Raw genomic sequence first — 25,826 nt, 5'->3', positions numbered from 1 at the left:
CTTCTTTTGTTTTCCATTTGCTTGGTAGATCTTCCTCCATCCCTTTATTTAGAGCCTATGTGTGTCTCTGCATGTGAGATGGGTTTCCTGAATACAGCACACTGATGGATCTTGACTCTTTATCCAATTTGCCAGTCTGTGTCTTTTAATTGGAGCACTTAGCCCATTTAGAATGTATCCATTTCTTCTAGATTTTCTAACTTATGTGTACAAAGGTGTTTACAGTATTCTCTGATGGTTGTTTGTATGTCTGTGGGGTCAGTGGTAATGTTCCCCTTATCATTTCTAATTGTGTTTATTTGAATCTTCTCTATGTTTAGTTTATTAGTCTAGCTATCAGTCTATCTATTTTATTAATTTTCTCCAGGAAAAGCAGCTCCTGGATTCGTTGATTTTTGAAGGGTTTTTCATGTCTCTGTCTCCTTCAATTCAGCTCTGATGTTGGTTATTTTTGCTAGCTTTCAGGTTTGTGTGCTCTTGGTTTTCTGGTTCTTTTAACTGTGATGTTAAGTTGTTAACTCAAGATCTTTCTAGCTTTTTGATGTGGGTATTTAGTGCTGTAGATTTCTCTCTTGACACTCCTTTAGCTACATCCCACACATGCTGGTACATTGTATCTTTGCTCTCATTAGTTTCAAAGAACTTCTTGATTTCTGCAATGACTTCATTATTTACCCAAAAGTCACCCAGGAGCAGGTTGTTCAGTTTCAGTGTAGTTGTATGGTTTTCTGTGAATTTCTTAATTTTGAGTTCTAATTTGATTGTGCTGTGGTCCAAGAGATGGTTTGTTAGGATTTCAGCTCTTTTGCATTTATTGAGAAGTGTTTTACTTCTGATTATGTGATCAATTTTAGAGTAAGTTCCATGTGGTGATGAGAAGAATATATATTCTGTTGTTTTGGGGTGGAGAGTTCTGTAGTTATCTATCAGGTCAACTTGATCCAGAGCTGAGTTCAGGCCCTGAACATCTTTGTTAATGTTCTGCTTCAATGATCTGCCTAATATTGTCAGTGAGGTGTTAAAATCTCTCACTATTATCGTTTGGGAGTCTAAGTCTCTGTTAAAGTCTGTAAGAACTTGCTTTATGCATCTGGGTGCCCCTGTATTGGGTGCATATATATTTAAGATAGTTGGCACTTCTTATTGAATTGAAACCTTTGCCATTATGTAATGCACTTTTTTGTCCTTTTGATCTTTGTTAGTTTAAACTCTATCTTATCAGAAACTTGGATTGCAACTCCTGCTTTCTTCTGTTCTCCATTTGCTCAGTAAATTTTCCTCTATCCCTTCATTTTGAGCCTCTGTGTGTCTTTGCATGTTAGATAGCTCTCTTGAAGACAGCATACAGATGGATCTTGATTCTTTATCCGGTTTGCCATTCTGTGTCTTTTAATTGGGGCATGTAGCTCATTTACATTTAAGGTTAGTATTGTTACGTGTGGATTTGATCCTGTCATCATGATGCTAGCTGATTATTTTGCAGAGTAGTTTATGTGGTTACTTCATAGTGTCACTAGTCTGTGCACTTCCGTGTGTTTTTGTAATGGCTGGTAACGATTTTTCCTTTCCATATTTAGTGCTTCCTTCATATGCTCCTGTAAGGCAGAGATTTAACATCCCACTGACATTATTAGGCAGTTCATTGAGACAGCATTTGCCTGCCTCAGCATTTGCCTGTCTGAAAAGGATCTTATTTCTCCTTCACTTATAATGCTTAGTTTGTCTGGATATGAAATTCTGGGCTGGAAATTCTTTTCTTTTTTTTGTTTTTTGTTTTTTGTTTTTTTGTTTGTTTGTTTGTATTCAGTACAAACTTAGGGCTCTTTATTTAGGCAATAAAGTAAGGAACAGCAAAGTGGGAGGGCTACACCTTCACCATGGCAACAGAAAGCCTCAAAAATGTAAAATCCCCCAACTTCTATTGGGCAGACTCTTCCTAGCTCAGAAGAAACACATTTTAACTGGCTGGGAACAAGGCCAGCCAGCCTGGCCACAGTGTGGCAGGGCAGCTGGACACACAGCCTCTGGTCAGGCCTGGAAGTGCTCGGAGAGAACTTCCAGCAGCTCCTGCTTCTTCAGCCCATATGCTTCTTTCAGCATGGGCACAGTGAAATTGCCCAGCATGCCCTTGCTGATATTGGCCTTCAGCTCCTCTTCTGAATACTTCATCTTGGGCCTTTTGCTTCCAAAATCTTCATTATTGTGTTTTCTCTTGGTAAATTTCCCTTCAGGATTGTAATCTGGTGGGTAAACAACTCCTTAAACTCAACCACCAGGGAGTCCAAACTTTTATTCATTGCTTCAACCTTGGGCAATGTCAGGTCCACTGTTTGTTCAGTCTCCATCAAATCCAAGGCCAAGGCCTCCAGGTTCCTGAAGTGCTGCTGCAGCCCAGGGTTCTCAAAGCTGTCACTTCTGCATGTGAAGCGGAGCTTCTGAACGATAGCCTTCATCTTGTCCACCTGCTCTGGAGTTGCCATGACTTTCAGTAAAGGGCATCTTCCTTTTATCATCAGCAAAGAGTAAAAAGACAAGCTGGAAGCCTGGAGGAGTCACCAGAATTTTCTGGTCATCCAACTCCTCTTCCTGTGGCACCAAAGCCACAAAATAAAGACAGATGTTCCTGCAGGGTGTGTATCTGCGTGATGCTACAACCTCCTTGTCCAGACACTTTATGTGCAGAGCACTAAACAGGGTTCAGCTCCCAATCACCAGCAACTCCTCAAGGCACATGAACAGGGAGGGCCTCAGATGATGGTGCTTCTTCAGCATTACCAAGGGCTTGCAACCCATGAGCATCAAACCTGGATCATCAAACTGTTTTAACTCTTCTGTTTCCCCTTTCTCCATTATAATCTGAGACTCCCATAGATCTCAGACCTCTTGGTATCACTAGGCAGAAGCAAACTTCCTGTATTTGTATTAAATGTCTGGGTCTTGGTTTTCACTGGTTCATTTGTTTCCCAATAGAGCTTTATTGGAGGCTTGAGAGCCCTCTGGACCAGATTATAAATGCCCAGAGATCACTATATCTTTGATGAGCTTCAGCTTTAACCTGCTTAGTGCTTGCTTCCTGGTCTCCTTGGAGTGAACCTTCTAGTTTTCTGGATTCCTCAAATTGAACCCTGAGGTCCTCATCCTCTGCTATGCTGGTGATATCTCTATAGAATAAGGATATGTCAAAGCCCCCAGGTTTCTTCAGGTGCATCAAGTCAAGGAAGATACCTGTATCTCAGAGATCACCAGCTTTGGTCCTGGCCCAGCTGGCTTAGGCACTGTCATTGCCATGGGGTTGTTTTCATTGGTGAACAGCATGATCTTGTTATGACTCATCATGAACTGGACATCACTAAAGAGGTTGGCACAGACACACAGCACTTCACTGAGTGAGTCGTCAGATCTGTGGCCCATCAGGTCTTGGAAACGTTTTTTTCCTGCTGCCCCTTAAACTGGTCAAGCTCTAGAATTTATTTTGCGCCTGGCTTATCCAACTCCTGTAAGATGTAAATATTTCACTGAATCTTTGTCTTTCTCTGCACTATAGAGCACCACTGCCAAGAGATCTCAATCACTGCTTATGATCTTACTGATGTACACACTTTGGATACACTGGATGCTCATGTCAAAGGGAGTCAACTCATCTTTACTCTGAGATTCAAACATAGCCCTGGAGGCATCAACAAAAAAAACCAAACTATCTCTTCCCAAATACTTATAGTCTCCACTTGCTTCAAGGTTCTCTTCTTGTTCTTCTTTGCTTCTTCATCGGCCTCAGTTTTGTAATACGACTCCCACCTTTATATGTTGGCTACTTCTCACTTTGGTATAGGGAAGTGACCAACTTGGACCAGAAATTCTTTCCTTTAAGAATGTTGAATATAGGGCCCCAATCTCTTCTGGCTGTAGAGTTTCTTCTGAGAGGATCACTGTTATTCTCATGGGCTTCCCTTTGTAGGTGACCTTGCCTTTCTCTTAACATTATTTGCTGCCCTTAACATTATTTGTTTCATTTCGACCTTAGAGATCTGATGATTATGTATCTTGGGGATAATCTTTTCATGGAGTATCTTACTGGAGTTCTCTGCATTTCCTGAATTTTAATGTTGGCCTGTGTTGCCAGGTTGAGGAAGTTCTCCTGGATGATATCCTGAAGTATGTTTTCCAAATTGGTTCCATTCTCCCCATCTCTTTCACATACCCCAATCAGTCATATATTTGATCTCTTTACATAATCCCATAGTTCTTGGAGGTTTTGTTCATTCCTTTACATTCTTTTTTATCTATTCTTTTCTGCCAGTCTTATTTCAGAAAGACAGTCTTCAAGCTCTGAAATTCTTTCTTCCACTTGATCTATTCTGCTATTAATACTTGTGATTGCACTGTGAAGTTCTTGTACTGTGTTTTTCAGTTCTATCATGTTCCTCTCTAAACTTGCTATTTTGGCTGTCAGCTTCTGCATTGTTTTATTATGATTTTTAGATTCTTTGTGTTGGGTTAAAACATACTCCTTTAGCTCAGCGAAGTTCATTTTTATCCACATTCTGAAGCCTATTTCTGTCATTTCAGTATCTCAGCCTTAGCCCTGTTTTAAGCCCTTGCTGCAGAAGCACTGTAGTCATTTAGAAGAAAGGGGGCACTCTGGTTTTTTGAGTTTTTGACATTTTTGAGTTGATTCTTTCTCATCTTTGTGGGCTTATCTACCTTCGATCTTTGAGGTTGCCAACCTTTGGATGGGGTTCTCACAAGGATTTTTTCTTGTTGTTGTTGTTGTTTTCTGTGTTTTTTTGTTGTTGTTGTTGTTTTTCTTTGAACAGTCTGATGGCTGTTGCATAGGGCTGCTGTGGTTTGCTGGGGGTCTGCTCCAGACCCTAGTTACCTCCGTTTTTCCTGTACCTGGAGGTATCACCAGCGAAGTCTGCGAAATAGCAAAGATGGCAGCCTGCCCCTTCCTCTGGAAGCTCCATCCCGGGGGGTACGGACCTGTTGCCAGGCCAAATGCAGTTGTAAGAGGTACCTGAAGACCTTGTTTGGGAGGTCTCACACAGTCAGAAGAAATGTGATCTAGTACCTGCTTAAAGAAGCAGTCTGGCTGCTTTTTGATAGAGCAGCATGCGTGTTGGGGATCTCTTCAGCCTCCGATCAGATTGAGCACCCCAAAGCCCACAAGCTGGACTGGCTAAGTTGCTTGAACAGCCAAGGTAGTGACATGCCCCACCCCCAGGGCACTCCATCCCAGGGAGAGATCAGAACTCTGTTCATACCGTATGTGCAGGTTGAGGTAGCTGGAGGCCCAGCTGGGAGGTCTCACCCAGTGAGGGGGAATGGTTTGAGGTCCAGCTTACAGAAGCAATCTGGCCACATTCTGGCAAAGCAGCTATACTGCCCTGGGGAAACTCTTCCTCATCCAGACCATTTGGACTCTTCAGAGTCCACAGGCTGGAACAGCTGAGTCAACCAAACAGCAGAGATGGCAGCCTGCCCCTCCCCTCAGGGCCCCATTTCTTCTCAGGCAGGCACCCTGTTACTGCAGGCTGGCTGGAATTCCAAGCCAGTGGGTCTTGTCTTGTGAGGTGCCATGGAAGTGGGACCCACAGACCAAAGCTGCTTGGCTCCTTGGGTTCAGCCCCCTTCCTAGGGGTATGTACGGACACCGTGCATTGCCTGGGCTGCAGACACCTTTGTTGGGGATCCCAGGACTGGAGTATGTAAAGCTCCTGGGTCTCAGTGCATGCCTGAGCAGCTTCTCTGCCAAGACTCCACATAGCTCTGTGTGTCGGACCCAAGGCCCTGGTGGTGTGGGCTCATAAGGGGATCTCCTGATCTGCAGGTTGCAAAGATCCGTGGGAGAAGCGTGGTTTCCCAGGGTCACACAATCACTCACTGCTTCCTTTGACTGGATATGGGGGTTCCTTTGGCCCTGTGTCACACCCAGGTGGGCCATTGCCCTACCCTGCTTTTCTTTCTTCTCCATGAGTTGGGTTATTTCCCTGACCAATCCCAATGTGGGTAGCTGGATAATTCAGTTGAAGTTGCTGTATCCACTCACCCCAGTTCATAACCAAGCCTTATCACTTGTTAATCTCCTGAGTAACACAGAGGTATCTACTTTATTCTACTTTGACCACCACAACCTTAGGCCAAGCTGTCATCATCTTGTCTGGGCTCCTGCACCAGCCATCCTATCTATTCTTAGTAACCCAGATAACTTTTTCTATACTCTTACTTCAACTAAAAAAAAAAAAAAAACAAAAAAACACAAACTTCATGGAAGTAGCCTAGTTACATTTAACCAAATTAAATAAATAACATTTTAACCAAAACCAAATAAATATATACATATATGCGTGTGTATGTGTGTGCATGCGTGTGTGTGTGCTTACATTGCTTCAAAGATAATGAGCTCTTATGTTGCTATATTTCCCTATATTCTTTATAGTAAATCCTACAAGGTTTACTCACTTTTTGCTACCAACCCCCAGTACTAAATAAGCTATTCGTGGGTCTCACTCTGCTAGATTCTCATGTACAGGATAGTGTCTGTGTCCTAGGTAGTGGTCATACATATTGCTTCCAATGTTGCTGATTTCAGTAGCATAAAGAAGATATAGCCCAGTAAATGGAAGAGCAAAGTAGAATGAAATTTTTAATAGCTTTGTTCTCTTAGTGCTTTGTCTGTAAGAATCACTGTTGCACTTGACATTTGTTGCCATTTTGCTTTTTCATTTTGAATTGTGGAGCCAGACTGTGTCTCTATGTTGAGGGGAGGAGAAGGAATGACCTCAGAAATGTCAGAATTATTACTAATGGCAGCCTTTAAGCTTGGATAGGTGGGTAATAGTGCTTGATCAATCTGCTTAAATGCTGACTGTAGAGTAGCGACCTGAAACAATAGTGGGAAGCTATTTAAAATTTGGAAGAGGCAAAATATGTGATAGGAAAGATGTGGCTTATTTTCAAGTACAGGCCACATGGTATGGTAGCAGCAGATGCCGTAAGGAATAAGGGCAGCATCTGAGCAGACCTAAATGTAATCTCACCTCTGTCATTTCCTACTTGTGACACTGGGCAGGGTCCACAATCCCTCTGAGCCATCACCTTTCTTGCATGTAAAATGAAATCATACCACTCACTCAAGGGGCTGTTGAAAAGATTAATGAGATTGTGTATACAAAATTCCAGCCACCATAGATGCCAGTTTGCTTTTTTCTCCCTCGCTTCTGTTTTAACATTGCAGATAATTTACACTAACAGGTGATCAAGGACTAGGCCTAAGGCTTCTTCTAAGAGCCTAGCCCAGCTCACAGACCTTGAAGAGACAGTGTAATTCACTGCAGAGGGCTTGCTCCCACTTCTTCCTGCTAAACAAGTTCCTGGAGAGGTTTGAACAGGCATTGGAGATAGTCGGTGGTACTTGTCCATAAGCAATGCTGTCAGATGAATTTTTCTATCTGATGCAGATTGGTCCGAGGCCAGCTTCTTGACCTTAGGTTGCAAGTGGTGACTAGGAGCAGTTGTTCCTGACAACTTGTGTTCTTGCACATGGCTCATAACCAAGGATAAGACAGCCTCCAGACCATATATCCTAGAAATAAATCTAGATATTTCTACTCAGACTAATTTTTCTCTAAGGGGACAGTGAAGCTCTTCTGGGACTGATCCACCCATCTGGCCTCATTTCAGGACAGGCAGAAGGCCTTATGCTGAATGCTTACTCAAGGCCTAAGACAGCCAAGACAAATAGACTTAACATGCTTGACAACTTATCTACTGGTAGTGGCTGCCCAGCTAGATATTTGTAGAATTCCCAGTCCTCTTCTGGGCTTAGCATAAATTGTGTGCCTCGATCAGTGATGATGTCTCCCATAGTTACTGTGGAGGGTTGTCAAGGCACACATGACAGAATTGGAAACCTCATTATCTGGGGATCCTCAAAGTTCCACTTTAGTTCAATAAGGATACTGGCCATTATTCAAGAACTAGTCTTAGTCACACACACAAACCATAGTGTCATGACTGAGTAACTCCTCGAGCTGGGTGAAAACACCATGAACACAATAAACAAAGACAATCTCAATTTTTTATCAATGCCTCAAAAGCTTCCAGACCCACAAATAATTTCGAATGTCACCAGGATATATGTTCTGCGTACTACCTAGTCCCTCACAACCTTGTGATTCTGGGAACTCAGGGACTTTCCTGGCGTCACTTGAAATCACTGAAAGCCAAGGCTAGCCCTGGTGCTTTTATCATCACTTCCAGCAGCCTCCCTCAGGTAGGAAAACACTGGAGTACAAAAGAAAACAAAATATACTGTTCCTAACACAAAAATCCCAGGACTTTGAAATATTTAGACTTTTTCAGCCCAAAGCCCACCTGTCTTCTAGCCTGCTGCCTGAGCTATTGATCTTCTGCCAGGTACATGTATTCATGATCAGTCAAAGATGTCATCCCATGGAGAATTTAATGAAAGAGATCTACGGAAGGGCTCCATCTACCCATCTATTGTCTTTCCTCCTTGTCAAGAGGAGAAGCAAGGATGCACATCTGTGCAATGAGCACCAGGTGTTAAATAAAATCATTATCTAAAACCAATACCTTCCCATGGACTCCAGGATTTCAGTATTAGCACAGGTGAACTATAGTTTACACCAAACAAGGATTCCTGAAAACACATAACTAGCCAGAATCATGAAAAGTTATCAAATATCTTTTTATTATGACCACATTGAGTACATATTAGAGCTGCTCAGACTTTTCTGATCACGATTCCATTTGGCTATTACATAATCTGAATGTTGGGTGATATTGTTATTCTTGCTCTCCTGACTCGTTAAAAACTATGCAGTGCCAGCCCCACCATGAAGACATCAACCTGATACCCATGTCAGAAAGTGTGTGTTTGACTTTACCTTGGAAGAATCTGGGGACACAGAGGTCCGTCTGTGTCCTTTGAACAAGTGGAGTTCCACACTGGAAACAACCCCAGTTCTCCATCTCGCCCACCTGTCCCTAATTCTATACTTTTCATATGTTTTTAGTCTGAGAACTCTTTTTGCTTTGTCTTTCAAATGAAATTTCACCAAGAATCCGTTTGTTGTTGTTGTTTTTGTTTTCCAGGGCCACCATAACAAAGTACTACAAATTAGGTGGCCTAAACAACAGAAATGTATTGTCTCACAGTTCTGGAGGCCAGAAGTCTGAGATCAAGGTGTTGGAGGATTAATTCCTCTGGAGGGCTGTGAGGCAGAATTTGTTTCGTGGCTTTCTCCTAGTTTCTGTGGTTTACCAGCAATCTTTGGCTTTTCTTGGTTTGTGAAATCATCACCCTATCTCTGTCTTGTAGATTCCATGGTGTACTCTGTATATGTGTATGTCTGTCTCTGTGCTCAGATTGCTCCTTTTTCTAAGGACTCCAGACATATTGGATTGGAATCCTCCCTAATGACCTCACTTTAATTCAATGTTCTACAAAGACCCTCTTCAAAAGCACCAGAGGTTCAGACTTCATTATTTCTGGGGGAACACACTTCAACCCATAACAAATCTCAATTATAAAACATAAAAATGAAGCTGTTTCCCTTAAAATGAGATGGGAGACCAAAAGCCCTTTCTCTCTCTTTCATTCATCCCCCTTTTTCTCTCTTGACATTTCTCTAAAATGCTCTGAGCTGCATAAAACATAGTTTTTAAAATCACCTCTCCAATAAAACTGATATGCAACAATAAAATATTTTAGCAGTTGTCAGAGGTCTAGTATGAGTTAAGTCTTGCATTTACCAATTTAATATTAACTCCAGTATTAAGGAACCAGTCTTTTGACTTACTGCACTGCAGAGGGCAGCTCCTTTTTTTTTCAATTAATTTTTTTTATTATACTTTAAGTTCTAGGGTACATGTGCACAACGTGCAGGTTTGTTACATATGTATACATGTGCCATGTTGGTGTGCTGCACCCAATAACTCATCATTTACATTAGGTATATCTCCTAATGCTATCCCTCCCCGCTCCCCCCATCCCACAACAGGCCCTGGTGTGTGATGTTCTCCTTCCTGTGTCCAAGTGTTCTCATTGTTCAATTCCCACCTATGAGTGAGAACATGTGGTGTTTGGTTTTTTGTCCTTGCGATAGTTTGCTGAGAATGATGGTTTCCAGCTTCATCCATGTCCCTACAAAGGACATGAACTCATCATTTTTTATGGCTGCATAGTATTCCATGGTGTATATGTGCCACATTTTCTTAATCCAGTCTATCATTGTTGGACATTTGGGTAGGTTCCAAATCTTTGCTATTGTGAATAGTGCTGCAATAAACATACGTGTGCATGTGTCTTTATAGCAGCATGTTTTATAATCCTTTGGGTATATACCCAGTAATGGGATGGCTGGGTCAAATGATATTTCTAGTTCTAGATCCTTGAAGAATCACCACACTGTCTTCCACAATGGTTGAACTAGTTTGCAGTCCCACCAACAGTGTAAAAGTATTCCTATTTCTCCACATCCTCTGCAGCACCTGTTGTTTCCTGACTTTTTAATGATTGCCATTCTAACTGGTGTGAGATGGTATCTCATTGTGGTTTTGATTTGCATTCCTCTGATGGCCAGTGATGATGAGCATTTTTCATGTGTCTGCTGGCTGCATAAATGTCTTCTTTTGAGAAGTGTCTGTTCATATCCTTTGCCCACTTTTTGATGGGGTTGTTTGCTTTTTCTTGTAAATTTGTTTGAGTTCTTTGTAGATTCTGGATATTAGCCCTTTGTCAGATGAGTAGATTGCAAAAATTTTCTCCCATTATGTAGGTTGCCTGTTCACTCTGGTAATTAAACTAAAGAGGGCAGCTCCTTTAAGAAAGCACAGGAAGGCTGTGAGGGCCCCAGGTGGGGCGGGGTGGGGGGTGGGCGTTGTAAGGGAATGCTCTCTGAGGTTCATCTCTGTGGAATCTGACTATCACTGGAGAGAAAAAGGTTTTATCCATCAAACCCTCACCATCAACTCATAAAGTGTTGGTGTCACTTCCTGGGGGGGAGCCAAGCCTCCTGTGGGCCATTAGCACAGACCAGCAGAACCTCAATGAGATACACAGGTCAGCCAAGAACAGATTTATTTACTGGTCCTCTTCTTTCCTCACGCTGCCAGATCCAGTACCTTCCCAATCACAAAGCCAGAAAGTCAATTCCAAACTCCCTGCATTTTAACTCCTGAAGAACTCAGCTATTCAATTGCCTGCTACATACACAGAATTTGTGCATCTTGAAACTCTGGCAAGACTGCAAAGTATATTGTTCACCTTGGAGCAGCAAAAAGCAGGTAGGGAACACCTGTTAGCCCCAGAAGAGCACCCATTATCAGGGAGGCCCCCACACTCCCAATGTCCCTTTCCTTCACAGTCACATCCTGTGTCTGTATTGCTCTTCAGGCACATTGGTTTCTATCAATTTCTTCATGAAAGCACTGGGGAAGTATCCTTACTTTGTGACTACTGAGAAGTCTATATTAATGCCACTGAGGATAGACCAGAAGGGTTCTTCTGCCAGAATCATGGAACACAATCACAAATACCTTTCCAAACGCTTTGCAATCCATCCCAATCATATTAACAGACAAACTGGATGTCCCATAAGTTTTGCTTTAATGAGACATATGTGTTCCTAAGAAATAATGCAATAAAAGCCACAAGACTTATGGGAAAAATGGGTCAGGGGAAAAACAGTCAAATACTCCATCGGTAATATATTTAAAAATAGAGGTCTATTAAAATGATATAACATATTTATTCATATTAGATGGTTATGAAGTACATATATACTAAAATAAATGGGGTATTTTGCTTTGAAAAGGATCTGCAGTTTACTTGTGGAAATTCACAACAGAAGAATTGCAGCCTGAGTTACTGTGAAGTAAAAGAAAAGTGTGAAATTTTATGGAAAATTGTTCCCTAATACTTCCCCAATTGTTATGTTCAGGGTGTTTCCTAATATATCAATCATATTGGGGCAAATTCACATTTCAAAGCAAGCATTCTAGCAGAACTGATGGTACTTGAAGCCATATCTTTAATTTATGCCATCATCAGAGAAAAAGTCAGACCAGCTTCTTCAAGCACTCCCAGCCCTTACCTTCAGATGTCCCTTTCCATATTAATCTTCATTTCCATCCTTATCGCTTTTCAGCACCTTCTGCCCTCTGTCCCCCACACCATTCTAAGGCCAGGAAGCAAACCCATCTTAGAGATGCAAAGTAACCAACAGTAAACTATAGAAAAGTCCTTGGAGTGGAAGCTGGATTTGGTTCTCCACTTTGTACATAACATTTGACTAGCTGGCTACAAAGTTGGTAGGAGAACAACTTCATTGAACTTTTGCAGGGGTTTCAAAAATCGTTAGGTTCATTTCTGGGCTGTCTCTGAAAAAAGAAACTTGCTTCAGATCTTGTTCCGAGCTACTCTCCTCAAAGCTATCTGGGGTATGTACCTTGGGCTTCTGCCCGCTTGCATCTTGATCTTCCCTCCTTTTCTGGAACAAGGCTAATATCCCTGTCTCTTCCTTGCTCAGCCTTTGCACTCTGCTCCTGACAATGTAGAATGTACCTCTCTCCTTAGTCTTCCTGGGAGGCATGCCAGGCCACACCCCACCATATCTTGTTGACTTTGTCAAAGCTCCATTTTCACAATGCATCTGCCAGAATGCCAGTTCTTGCTTCACAATTAACTCAACTTATTTCCTCTTCTACTCCACCCAAAAGTGCATCTGCCGAGGTGAACCAACAGTAAGATTACAGAACGGGGCATTTCTTTTTGGTCATGATTCCGCAAGAAGTTCAATTTTTCAGCCTGCATCATTTTCAGAATATTGTTGGAACTCAGTGCATTATTTGAATGGAGTCAACTTAGTAACTGCCTTGTAAAAGAAATGGCATATTCATTCTTTCCAAATAATACAACTGTAATGCTATTTTGTAATTTCTGATTATATTAAGATATTAGCATATTTGTTGCAAATAAACTAGAGTGCTATTTTTATTAGTAGTTTGGCTTTAAGTAATGTTTAGTAGTATGAATAATTTTAGAATTAAACCATGAACAGGTTTGAATCAGCAGCCTAATCTTCACATTCTAAAGTAACTTTAAATGAATCAGTGCATAAAGAAGGCAGATTCATCTTGATGTGTATGAAGGAGCTGACATAGGCGCTTTCTTCGTTTATTCTTTAGTGTCACATGTGAAACAAATTGACTCTTTTGATATCCATATGGTGCATTTAGGGCTCCAATTGTTTTCTTGCTTTATAAAGCTGTACTTGTCCTAGCTAAATTTCTACTTTCACCATATTTTATTTACAACAATCTGTTTCATCTGAGGTTCAGTTTGGCTATTGAGACTGATTGCCAAAAAGTGAATTTGCCACCAGAAATTCAATTATAAAAACAATATTAATAAAACTAGACAGCTTCCCCTCTGTATTTTAAAGCAGTAAAAACATTATTTGGCTTCTCATTTACATGGCAGATCCGATTCATCATGTTAACATAGTTAAACAGAAGAAGAAATATTTCACATAGATAGCAGTGTCAAAGCAGTCAGTTCTAGAAAGAAAGTAGTAATTAAAAAAAAAAAGAAAATATGGAATCAATGAATGGAATCATAACAATGACATTTTCAATATCACATAGAAAATCATGATTATTTGTAGGTAAAACAAAGTGAAAACTAAAGTGCACTTATATTTAAAATTAAAAAGATTAAAGAAACTGGTTTCTTGAAAAGAGCATCATATATTTAAAAACTAAAATAAAGAGTGCAATTAAAAATAATTCAAAACATTTTCAGGGACAAAAAAAGGAAATATTTAACATTTATTATAATACCTGAGTTTTCCTTCCTTCATGAAAAGAGTGCTGAAAATCATTTTAAAAAAATTTAGTTCTAAATAAAATAGATTCAAGAGTTTTTAAAGATCACTGAAAATTGCTTTGGAATTGAAGAAAATAACATTGAATGATTTATAGCTTTTAGGAGAGATGGGATACAAGTCAATGACCTGAAGAGATGGAAAGAATGAAGACTCAGGAAATAAAACAGAATGAAAAAGATAAGAATATTCCACAGAGAAGTTAGATAATATAAGTGTAGCTTTGGGGGCTCAGATTAGGAAAAACGGCATTAGCTTTTGTTTTTTACAAAAACTCTAAAAGGAGCTTAAAAATGGTTTATTTTTCCACAGTGCAGGAGTGATAAGACACAGTATTCAGTGTTTTAAGTGTCTGTGTGTATGCATATATGTGTGTGCATGTGTATGCATACATATGTTGGTATGTAACCACACGTGTACGTGCAAGGATGTGACTATGGAGACTCTAGGTGCTTTGATCCTCTGTATCATATATCTCTCAAGTTAAGAAAAGGGTATTCGCCATTCTGCTCATTGGAAGGTGCAGCTGAGGTGATGTTTTCTTCTATTATTTTCCTTTCGGCTTCTTGCTCCAATTCTTCTATCTCCTGCAGGCGTTTTTCCAATAACTCAGCCTGCCTCTTCTGTTTATTTTTCAGTTTTTTCTTTTTGTTTTTAGATATTTTTCCTATAGGTTTCTGCTGTGGAGCCGTACTCACTGCAGACCCTGAAGGAGGAGGAATACCTGCTTTCTGCCCCTCAGTGGTCTCAGCTGCCGTTCTCCTCACATATGCATCATCCATACACATCAAGATGTTTTGCGGCTTTATGTCAGTATGAGTAATCTTGGTCTTACTGTGTAGATATTCTAACCCTTGAAGGAACTGTCAAATGATTCTCTTCAGACAACGTACTGGGAGGCCTTGATAGTTGGACTTGATGATCCAGTTGAGGAGATGGTGGCCAAGTACTCCCAAGACCATGCTGACATGTATCCCATTCATGCCTGAAATCTTGAAGTCAACGAGCTGGATCACCATGTCTTTGTTTGGGTCACTGGGATAACTTTCTCGAACACATTTGAGCAATTTTATTTCATCCAAGGCTGTGCCTGTATCACGCTGAGCACTTTTTACAACTTTCATTGCAACAAATCTTTTCCCCTACATATCCCAGCACAGCCAGACAGTAGAGAAGTGCCCCCATCCAAGCTTTCTAATAACATGATACCGGCCATTGAAGAGGTCTGCAATTTTCACTGGATGATAGCCACCTTTGCAGTAGTCCGCAGGGTCCTCTTGCTCATCATCTGATCCAGGATCTCCTCCTTTGGCTCTGGTGGTGTGGGGTCTGCCACAGGTGGCGGTGGTGGTGGCGGAGGTGGAGGAGGAAGAACTAAAGGAGCTTTCTGTTGAGGCTCCAGCTTTGTAGGGTGTTTCTCTCTTTTCGGCCTCCGCTTTTGGGCCTGAATGGGCAACACTTTCCTGGAGCTCATTCCGACGCGGCGCAAGCGGGGCTATAGGGGCTTCGCTGAGGTGACGGCGACGCGAGCGCGGACACCAGCCACCAGCCGGGCTGCGGCTTTCACTTGCTCAACCGGCCGCGAGGAGGTGGGAACTGCGCCTGCGCCGCCGCCGACGCCTCTCTGGCGGATGGCGAATACTGCGCAGAAGTGAAACTAAAAACAGCAGGATTAGAGGAGGCGGCCGAGGCAGACCGCAAAGGACAATGCTGAAGCTGAGGACCAGGAAGAGAAAGAAGACCCTGAGAAAGAAAACATTGAGAAAGAAGATGATGTAGATCAGGAACTTGCGAACATAGACCCTACGTGGATAGAATCACCTAAAACCAATGGCCATCTTGAAAATGGCCCATTCTTACTGGAGCAGCAACTGGACGATGAAGAGGATAATGAAGAAGACCGCCCAAATACTGAGGAATATAATCTTGATGAGCCAAATGCAGAAAGTGATTACACATATAACAGCTCCTATGAACAATTCAATAGTGAATTGCCAAATGTATGGCATAAAATTCCCGAGTCACAGTTTCCAGAGTTTTTCACCTCGTTGTTCTCTGGATCCTTAGAACCTGTGGCCTGCAGCTCTGTGCTTTCTGAGGGATCACCACTTACTGACAGAAGCAGGATGGTTTCAGCCTCCAGTACTGGGGATTTGCCAAAAGCAAAAACCCGGGAGGCTGACTTGTTGGTGAATCCCCTGGATACACGGAATGCAGATAAAATTAGAGTAGAAATTGCTGACCTGGGAAATCTTGTTGGGCGCATAAACACTTCACAGAAGACATCCAGATGAGTCAATACCGTTCCATAGAGGTTTTAATAGGAGCGGGATACAGCACCCCTGCGGACATCTGGAGCACGGCGTGTATGGCATTTGAGCTGGCAATGGGCGATTATTTGTTTGAACCACATTCTGGGGAAGACTATTCCAGAGACGAAGATCACATAGCATTGATCATTGAACTGCTGGGGAAAGTCCAGTTTACTGACCGTTTTCTTCTGGAAAAAAATACGCTATGTTGGGGAAATATTTCGCGGAGTTTTTCACCAGAAAAGGAGAACTGCGACATCACCAAGCTGAAACCCTGGTGCCCTTTTGATGTACTTGTGGAGAAGTATGGCTGGCCCCATGAAGATGCTGCATAGTTTACAGATTTCCTGATCCCGATGTTAGAAACGGTTCCAGAAAAAACGATCCTCAGCTGGCGAATGCCTTCAGCATCCTTGGTTGAATTCTTATCAAATTCTACCAATATTGCATTCTGAGCTAGCAAGTGTTCCCAGAGCGTTGGACCTAAACGGTGACTCTCATTCTTTAACAGGATTACAAGTGAGCTGGCTTCATCCTCAGACCTTTATTTTGCTTTGAAGTACTGTTGTTTGACATTTTGCTTTTTGTGCACTCTGATCCTGGGGAAGAGCAGTCTTTTGACTTCCCTTAGTGGTTTACTGACCATTTTCTTCTGGAAACAATAACGTGTCTCTAAGCATTGTTTCTTGTGTTGTGTGACATGCAAATGTCATTTTTTTAATGAGAAATACTTTCCCCTTTGTGTTTTGGCAGGGTTTGTGACTATCTATTTATGAAAAATAAATTTTAGCTGAGTACTATATAATTGACAACCTTAAGAAATTATCAAGTTGGAACCAAGAAATAGCAAGGAAATGTGCAATGTTTTCTTCTGGCAAAGGGACATCATTCCTGTATTATAGTGTATGTAAACACACCCTCTAAATGTTACTTTCCATTAAACATGGGAGGGGGGCTCAAATTTCGGAAAAGCTACCAAGTCTTGAGTTCTATGTAGCATATGTTGCATGTAGCCGACTTTAACTGCTTCTAGGAGTTGTGCAAGCTTTTCATTCCATAACAGTCCTTTCACATTGGATTTTTTAAAAAGTGGCTCCGGGTTGTAAGATATCATTCTCTATATGGCACTTTAAAGGAAGAAAAGGTATGCTTCTCATTCTAAAATATGCATAATAATTTAGCAGTCCCATTTGTATTTTTGCATATTTTTAAAAGTATTTTTAAAGAAAAAGAGCGATTTCACTTTAAAAATGTAAAGGCTTAGTACCATGTCATAATGCCTCCTCTGGGCACTGTAACTTAAGCTCCACATAGATTAAATTGGAAAAGAGAAATGTGTTCATTGTGTGGAATGAAAAAATACATATATTTTTGGAAAAGCATGATCATGCTTGTCTAGAACACAAGGTATGGTATATACAATTTGCAGTGCAGTGGGCAGAATACTCCTCACAGCTCAAAGGTAACAGTGATCATATTCATTCCATAGGTAGCTTTATGTGTGGCTACAACAAATTTTAGCAGCTTTTTTATTGTCTTTCCATGAAATGAAGTTGAGAAAATGATTTTCCCTTTGCAAGTTGCACACAGTTTTGTTTACGCATTTCCTTAAAATTAATTGTAGAATCCAAGACACAAACCACAGTTGGCAATACAATTTTAGAATGTAACATATAGAGGTATATTTAGCCTGTTTTAGAAGTCAGTGGATTCAATGTCTTTTTACTTTAAATTTTACATTAATTAAGGTGCCTCATTTTTTACTTTGCCCATTAACATTTATCCATATGCCTTTGCAATAACTAGATTAAGAAAAGCTAACAAGTGTTGTAACAATTATCCATTGTTTGAGGTGTTTGCGGTTATCTTAAAAATTAAAGTATTGGCCAGGCGCAGTGGCTCACGCCTGTAATCCCAGCACTTTGGGAGGCCGAGGCGGGTGGATCACGAGGTCAGGAGATCGAGACCATCCTGACTAACACAGTGAAACCCCGTCTCTACTAAAAATACAAAAAAAAAAAAAAAAAATTAGCCGGGCCTGGTGGTGGGTGCCTGTAGACCCAGCTACTCTGGAGGCTGAGGCAGGAGAATGGCGTGAACTCGGGAGGCGGAGCTTGCAGTGAGCCAAGATTGCGCCACTGCACTCCAGCCTGGGTGACAGAGTGAGACTCCGTCTTAAAAAAAAAAAAAAAAAAAAAAATTAAACTGTTTTGTTTTGCTTTGTTTCCAGAAAAAAAAAAAAAAAAAGAAAAGGGTAAAGAGAGAGTAACCATAGGGTCTCTATTTTTCGTATTCAAGAAGCAGTCAGAACACCTGAATGATTAAAAACATGATCTTTAGAGTCATACGCATCTGGGTTAGAATTCTGACATTTCACTGCTACATCATGTCATATCAGGCAATTTCATTAGTCTTCTCATGTCTCAATTTCTTCTTTACGAATTGAAAATGGTAGTAACTTCTTCATAAGACTGTTTTAAGGATTGAATGAGATCATGTATAAAGCCCTCAACATAGTACCTTGCACAGTGTATAATCAATACATGATATTCACTGTAATTATTATTTTTACTGATAAATGTACCAAGAATGAAACCAAAAAAAGACACACCAGAAAGTCCAGCAAAAGAAAATAGGAGATAGGAGGAGAGAACTGAGAATTGATTGACCAATGTCTGTCATAGCTCAAAAGACTTATGCAAGAGGAACCAAAAGCCTCCACTCATCCATGACTGCTCTCTTCTCAGCAAGGCTGTGACCACACAGTCAACTCAGAGGATGGGAATAGTGAGGTTCCACAGTAAATTTCATACTAAAACGCACTGCCCAGTAGCAGAAACATTAGCTGATGATGATGAATCCAATAGCCTAGCGTTTAACCGATATATTTAAAGCAGCATATGACATATTTTTCATAACTACCCTTCACTGGCAGTCTAAAAACAAAGAATAAAAAGCTTCTCTTCGATCAAACCATGTTCCAAAATGAAATAGATCCTTTTGTTTTATGTGTATGAGTATATTTACACTGAAAATATATACATATATTCACAAATACACGCACAGAGCAATGTAGTACATCCAGCTGTGTAAGAATAAATGGCTTTAAAACATATCAGCAAATCAACAACTGAATCATTAAACTGACAGGAAACCTTGTTCAAGATTCCCATGTCATTTTGCAAAGAATGTACTGGATCTGACTAGAATGCATTAAGAGACCAGGGTGTTTGGAGTTTGAAAAACATCTTTAAAGGAAAAGAAAGAGAAGTATGACTGTTACAAAAGGAAGCAGATGTTCTCACCAGAATAAGAAGTCAAATTATGAACACTTGAGCTTTACAACTGCTTTAAATAACCCTCTATGGTGAGGCATAAGAACTTTAAACTTTAATGAAAGCAAAAATCATTTCATCATACTGGTGGTATAGAGTATTTCTTTTTCTTTTCATGGTTTCTTCTTTATTCTTAGTTCATTTCCATTTTTTTTTCCTTGTGACCTGGTATTTGCTTCTATTATAAACTAAGACTATGCTAGCAAAAGAAAATGGACCAAGGAGGCATTTATCTGAATAATTCAGGCAGAAACAATTTATACTTGAAGTAGCAAGAAGTTTTAGACAAAGGAGAATTTTTGCTTGGATTAACCCTCGACCTGGTTCAGCTTCAGACTAAAATAATGATGATACCCGTGGTGCTGTAACTTTGATTCAGTCAGTGTACTGAGTAGTCGGCCCTGTGCTTTGGGACCCTGTTGTGATAATGCCAGCATTTTCATGTATGTGAATGCTTACTTTTGAACACCATTACTCAATTCTTATATCCTGAAAAACTTAGTGAGGGAAAATTGCATGCATTCAACGTTTATAAACCCTGATAAGCTCAGTTTCTAAATACTGGCATGAGTGTTGACTGGAAGGGCTGTCATAGGAGGCCCTGCCTTATGAGAACATCATGCCTAGTATTTCCACAATCTGCCGATAGACTGCAAGTGATGGATCTACAGCAGGATGAAGACTTCTGAATTAGCATTCAGGCCTTTCTCACTGTTGCTCACAGCAGAGACAGGAGAGGAGGAAAAAAAAAAGGATTAGATCTTTTCTCCTTGCCCCTGTAGTTTTCTTCTGGCAGTAGACTCTATTGATGGGAATGGGCCTGATAACCGCAACTACGCAGAATAGGAGAGTGGGGTGTGCCTTTGTTGGCATGTCCTCTGAAATGACCTCGGCAAAGAATGCTGTGGAAAAGAAATGGTGATTCTAAAGAAAAGGCATTTGTAGCTTTTTAAAATAAATTTTCCTTAAAGTTTTGGAATACATGTGCTCAACGTGCAGGTTTGTTATATAGGTATGCATGTGTCATGGTGGTTTGCTGCAGCTATCAACCCGTCATCTAGCCTTTAAGCCCAGCATGCATTAGGTATTTGTCCTAATGCTCTCTCTCCCCTTGCCGCCGCCCGGCGCCCCCACCCCTCCCCCCGCCCCCTGATGCGCAGGTGTGTGATGTTCCCCTCCCGGTGTCCATGTGTTCTCATTGTTCAACTCCCACTTATGAGTGAGAACATGCGGTGTTTGGTTTTCTGTTCCTGTGTTAGTTTGCTTTTAAAATATTTGAAAGATGAAATATTAGAAGAAAAGAAAATTGTTTTATGGAAATGATTCTCCGATAGGCAAATTAGGTTAGAAGGAAGATTAATGATACCTAACCAGAGAAATCAACTCAGTGGACTCCATCAAATCGGCTCTCAGTGCGGCTAAAACAAAGCAGGCAGAAAAAGGCAGAGAAGCAGCTTGCTGGGTCTACTTGCACCGGCAGCCCCTTGCCGGGAGTAGGTGGGGCTCCCAGGCCTTTGGCCTCAGACTGAGGGCGGCGCTGTCAGCCCCGTTTTTTTTTCGTTTGTTTTTGTTTTTGTTTTTGTTTTGAGACAGAGTCTAGCTCTGTTGCCCAGGCTGGAGTGCAGTGGCGCGATCTCGGCTCACTGCAAGCTCCGCCTCCCGGGTTCACGCCATTCTCCTGCCTCAGTCCCCCCAAGTAGCTGGGACTACAGGCACTCGCCACCACGCCCAGCTAATTTTTTTTTTTGTATTTTTAGTAGAGACGGGGTTTTGCCATGTTAGCCAAGATGGTCTTGATCTCCTGACCTCGTGATCCACCCGTCTCAGCCTCCCAAAGTGCTGGGATTACAGATGTGAGCCACCGCGCCCGGCCCCAGCCCCCTTTCTTTGAGGCTTTTGGATGTGGACTGAGCCACTCCAGGCTTCTCTTCTTCACCAGCCTGCAGACGACCTATTGTGTGACTTTGCCTTATAATCCTGTGAGCCAAGTCTCCCTAATAAACTCTCTTTTGTATATATAGATATCTATAGATATCTATATATCGTATTGGGTCTGTCCCTCTGGAATGCCCTGGTTAATACAAGGACTTTTAAAGAAATAGATGTGCATTAGAGACGAGAAAGAATGGAAATCACTAAATGAAGCCATCTACTCTTACTGTTTAGCTTTGGAAAAGTAGTTCGAGGGAAAAGTTTTAGATTTCTCTTCTTTAGCACAACAAAGATCATACTGGGAAAACCAGACTCAAAGACTGACTGTTTCAGCCTTATTGAGGTAACATTGACAAACAAAAATTGTATATATTCAAGGTTATAATGTGATGTTTTGATATATGTACACATTATGAAATGACTGACACACTCAAGCTATTAACACATCCAGGCTGGGTGCAGTGGCTCAGAATTGTAATCCCAGCACTTTGGGAGGCCAAAGTGAGTGGATCACCTGAGGTCAAGAGTTTGAGACCAGCCTGGCCAACGTGGTGAAATCCCATCTCTACTAAAAATATAAAAAAATTAGCCAGACCTGGTGGTGTGCACCTGCAATCCCAGCTACTCAGGAGGCTGAGGCAGGAGAATTGTTTGAATTCAGGAGGCAGAGGTTGCAGGTGGCCGAGACCATGCCACTGCACTCCAGCCTGGGTGACAGAGTGAGACTCTGTCTCAAAAAACAAACAAACAAACAAACAGAAAACCAAAAAAGCCATTCCCTCACATAGTTACCATTAGTGTGTGTGTGATGAGAGCACTTAAGATCTACCCTCTTAGCAAATTTCAAATGAACAATATGATTAACTGTAGTCACCATGCTATACATTAGGTCTCCAGAACTTATTCATTTTATAACTGCAGAGGGACTGCAAACAGCTGAAGTCAGGGCATGGGATGCCCTTCTGGGGACCAAGCCCAAGGGAGAATGTGGCAGAAGAGGAATTCGGGCTTTGGGAAGGGAGCAGGGCATGAAACAGTTGAAGGTGGCAGAAGATGCCTATGGAATCCCTCTCTTAACTTTTCATATCTTCAGTAAAATTGCCATTTTCACCAGTTTACTTGTGGAAAATGATGAGGAATCAGCGATCTGACCAATCTAGAATATCTCAGCTATGCTTTATTCAGGAGGCAAATTAATTTAGAAGGGAAATTAATAATACTTAACTTTCAAAAAATATAAATGGAATCCACATAAAAATTTGAAACATAGTCATGCATTGCATAAGGACATTTTGGTTAATGACAAACTACATATACAATGGTGGTTCCATGATATTATACTGCTATATTTTACTTTTCTATGTTTAGATAAGTTTTGATACGCAAATACTTACCATTGTGTTCTATCTGCCCACAGTATTCAGTACAGTAACTTGCTGCACATGCTTGTAGCGTAGAAGGAATTGCTTATACCATATAGCCTAGGTGTATAGTTGGCAACACCATCTAGTTTTGTGTAAGTACACTTCATGTTGCCTACACAGCAAAAATCACCTGATGATGCCATTGTCAGAAGGTATCCCTGTTGTTAAGCAATGCATGACTAGAGCATATTTGTATCTGCAAACTCGGGACAGAGAACTCTGTGGTGACATGTAGTGCAAGGAATTTGCTGAAGTCTTGGGGAGTACTTAGGACTAATAATCATTTTGAGCCAAGTATTCTAAACCTCTGAGAGATAAGGAGATCCCAGTAACATCTAGGGTATGTAAAGCTCATACACAACAGCTGAGGTCTCCTCACAGCAGCACAGCTGAAAGTGCAAACGCAGGAGCATCCAACTGGACTCTCACTGTTCATGTCCCCTCCTGCCCAAGCATTAGAATCTAGACCTCACTGCAGTTTTTGAGCATCGTGTTACCATCGTGTGATTTTGTCTTTTTAAATGAATAAGAAAGACACAACTCTGCCAAATGGCATTGTGAACAGAAGGGTTATTTCTTAGAGGGTAAGGAGTGAGTAAGTCCACACATGCCCTCAGTCAAGAGAGAGTGAAAAGAATTTTCAACTCAGAATTTCATATCCAGCCAAATTAAGCTTCATAAGCAAAGGAGAAATAAAACCCTTTACAGACAAGCAAATGCTGAGGGATTTCATTACCACCAGGCCTGCTTTTCAAGAGCTCCTGAAAGCACTAAATACGGAAAGGAAAAACTGGTACCAGCCACTGCAAAAACACACCAAAATATGAAGATCAATGACACTATGAAGAAAGTGCATCAACTCATGTACAAAATAACTAAATAGCATCACAATGACAGGATCAAATTCACACAAAACAATACTGACCTTAAATGTAAAAGACACAGACTGGCAAATTGGATAAGGAGTTAAGACAAATCAGTGTGTTGTATTCAAGAGACCCATCCTGTGTGCAGACACACATAGGCTCAAAATAAAGAGATGGAGGAAAATTTGCCAAGCAAATGGAAAGCAAAAAAGTGGGAGTTGCAATTGTAGTCTCTGACAAAACAGACTTTAAATCAACAAAGATCAAAAAAGACAAGGAAGGGCATTACATAATGGTAAAGGAACAATTCAACAAGAAGAGCTAACTATTCTAAATATACATGCACCCAATAAAGAAGCACCCAGATTCACAAAACAAGTTCTTAGGGACCTACAAAGAGACTTAGACTCCCACACTATAATACTGGGAGATTTTAACACCCCACTGTCAGTATCAGACAGATCAAAGAGACAGAAAATTAACAAAGACATTCAGGACTTGAACTCAGCTCTGGATCAAATGGATCTAGTAGACGTCTGCAGAATTCTCTACCCCAAAACAACAGAATATACATTCTTCTCAGTACCACATGGCACTTATTCTAAAATTGACCATATAATTGGAAGTAAAACATTCCTCAGCAAATGTAAAGAAACTGAAATCATAACAGTATCTCAGACCACAGTATAATCAAATTAGAACTCAGGAATAAGAAACTCACTCAAAACCACACAATTACATGGAAACTAAACAACCGGCTCCTGAACGACTCCTGTGTAAATAATGAAATTAAGGCAGAAATCAAGAAGTTCTTTGAAATGAACGAGAACAAAGAGACAATATGCCAGAATCTCTGGGTTACGGCTAAAGCAGTGTTAACAGGGAAATTTATAGCACTAAATGCCCACATCAGAAAGCTAGAAAAATCTCAAATTGACACCTAGACGTCACAATTAAAAGAGCCAGCAAGGCAAGAGCAAACAAAACCAAAAGCTAGCAGACAACAATCAATAACTAAGATCAGAGAAGAATTGAAGGAGATAGAGACACGAAAAACCCTCCAAAAAATCAACGAATCCAGGAGCTGGTTTTTTGAAAAAACTAACAAAATAGATAAACCACTAGCTAAACTAATAAAGAAGAGAGAGAAGAATCAAATAGACACAATAAAAAATGATAAAGAGATTTCACCACTGACCCCAAAGAAATAAAAACTACCATCAGATAATATTATAAACACCTCTATGCAAATAAACTAGACAATCTAGAAGAAATGATAAATTCCTGGATGCATACACCCTACCAAGACTAAACCAAGAGGAAGTTGAATCCCTGAATAGACCAATAACAAGCCCTGAAATTGAAGTAGTAATTAATAGCCTGCCAACCAAAAAAACCCCAGGACCAGATGGATTCATAGCTGAATTCTACCAGAAATATAAAAAGGAGCTGAAACTATTCCAAACAATTGAAAAGGAAGGACTCCTCCTAAATCATTTTATGAAGCCAGTATCATGCTGATACCAAAACAGGGAAGAGATGCAACAAAAAAAGAAAACTTCAGGCAAATATCCCTAATGAACATCAATGCAAAAATCCTCAATAAAATACTGGCAAACTGAATCCAGCAGCACATCAAAAAACTTATCCACCACCATCAAGTTGGCTTCATCCCTGGGATGCAAGGCTGGTTCAACATATGCAAATCAATAAATATAATCCATCACATAAACAGAACCAAAGACAAAAACCACATGATTATCTCAATAGATGCAGAAAAGGCCTTTGATAAAATTCAACATCACTTCATGGTAAAAACTCTCAATAAACTAGGTGTTGATGGAATACATCTCAAAATAATAGGAGCTATTTGTGACAAACCTACAGCCAATATCCTATTGAATGGGCAAAAGCTGGAAGCATTCCCTTTGAAAACCAGCACAAGACAAGGATGCCCTCTCTCACCACTCCTATTCAACGTAGTATTGGAAGTTCTGGCCAGGGCAATCAGGCAAGAGAAAGAAATAAAGCATATTCAAATAGGAAG

The 25,826-nt window shown here is 40.7% G+C and overlaps 1 protein-coding gene and 2 pseudogenes across 3 annotated transcripts in view; 1 reads left to right on the top strand and 2 right to left on the bottom strand.

Annotated features, from left to right (window-relative positions):
* The window catches only part of NKAIN3 (sodium/potassium transporting ATPase interacting 3), a 735,379-nt gene that overhangs the window by 601,845 nt on the left and 107,708 nt on the right, over positions 1-25,826 (top strand). The gene's annotated exons all lie outside the window — the stretch shown is intronic.
* Positions 2,029-4,964, bottom strand: LOC101149296 (X-ray repair cross-complementing protein 6-like; annotated as a pseudogene).
* Positions 14,369-15,412, bottom strand: LOC134759024 (SRSF protein kinase 2-like; annotated as a pseudogene).

Source organism: Gorilla gorilla, chromosome 7 (assembly GCF_029281585.2).
Source record: "Gorilla gorilla gorilla isolate KB3781 chromosome 7, NHGRI_mGorGor1-v2.1_pri, whole genome shotgun sequence".
In the NCBI taxonomy this organism is placed as follows: Eukaryota; Metazoa; Chordata; class Mammalia; order Primates; family Hominidae; genus Gorilla; species Gorilla gorilla.
This window is presented reverse-complemented; position numbering and strand designations above follow the sequence as displayed.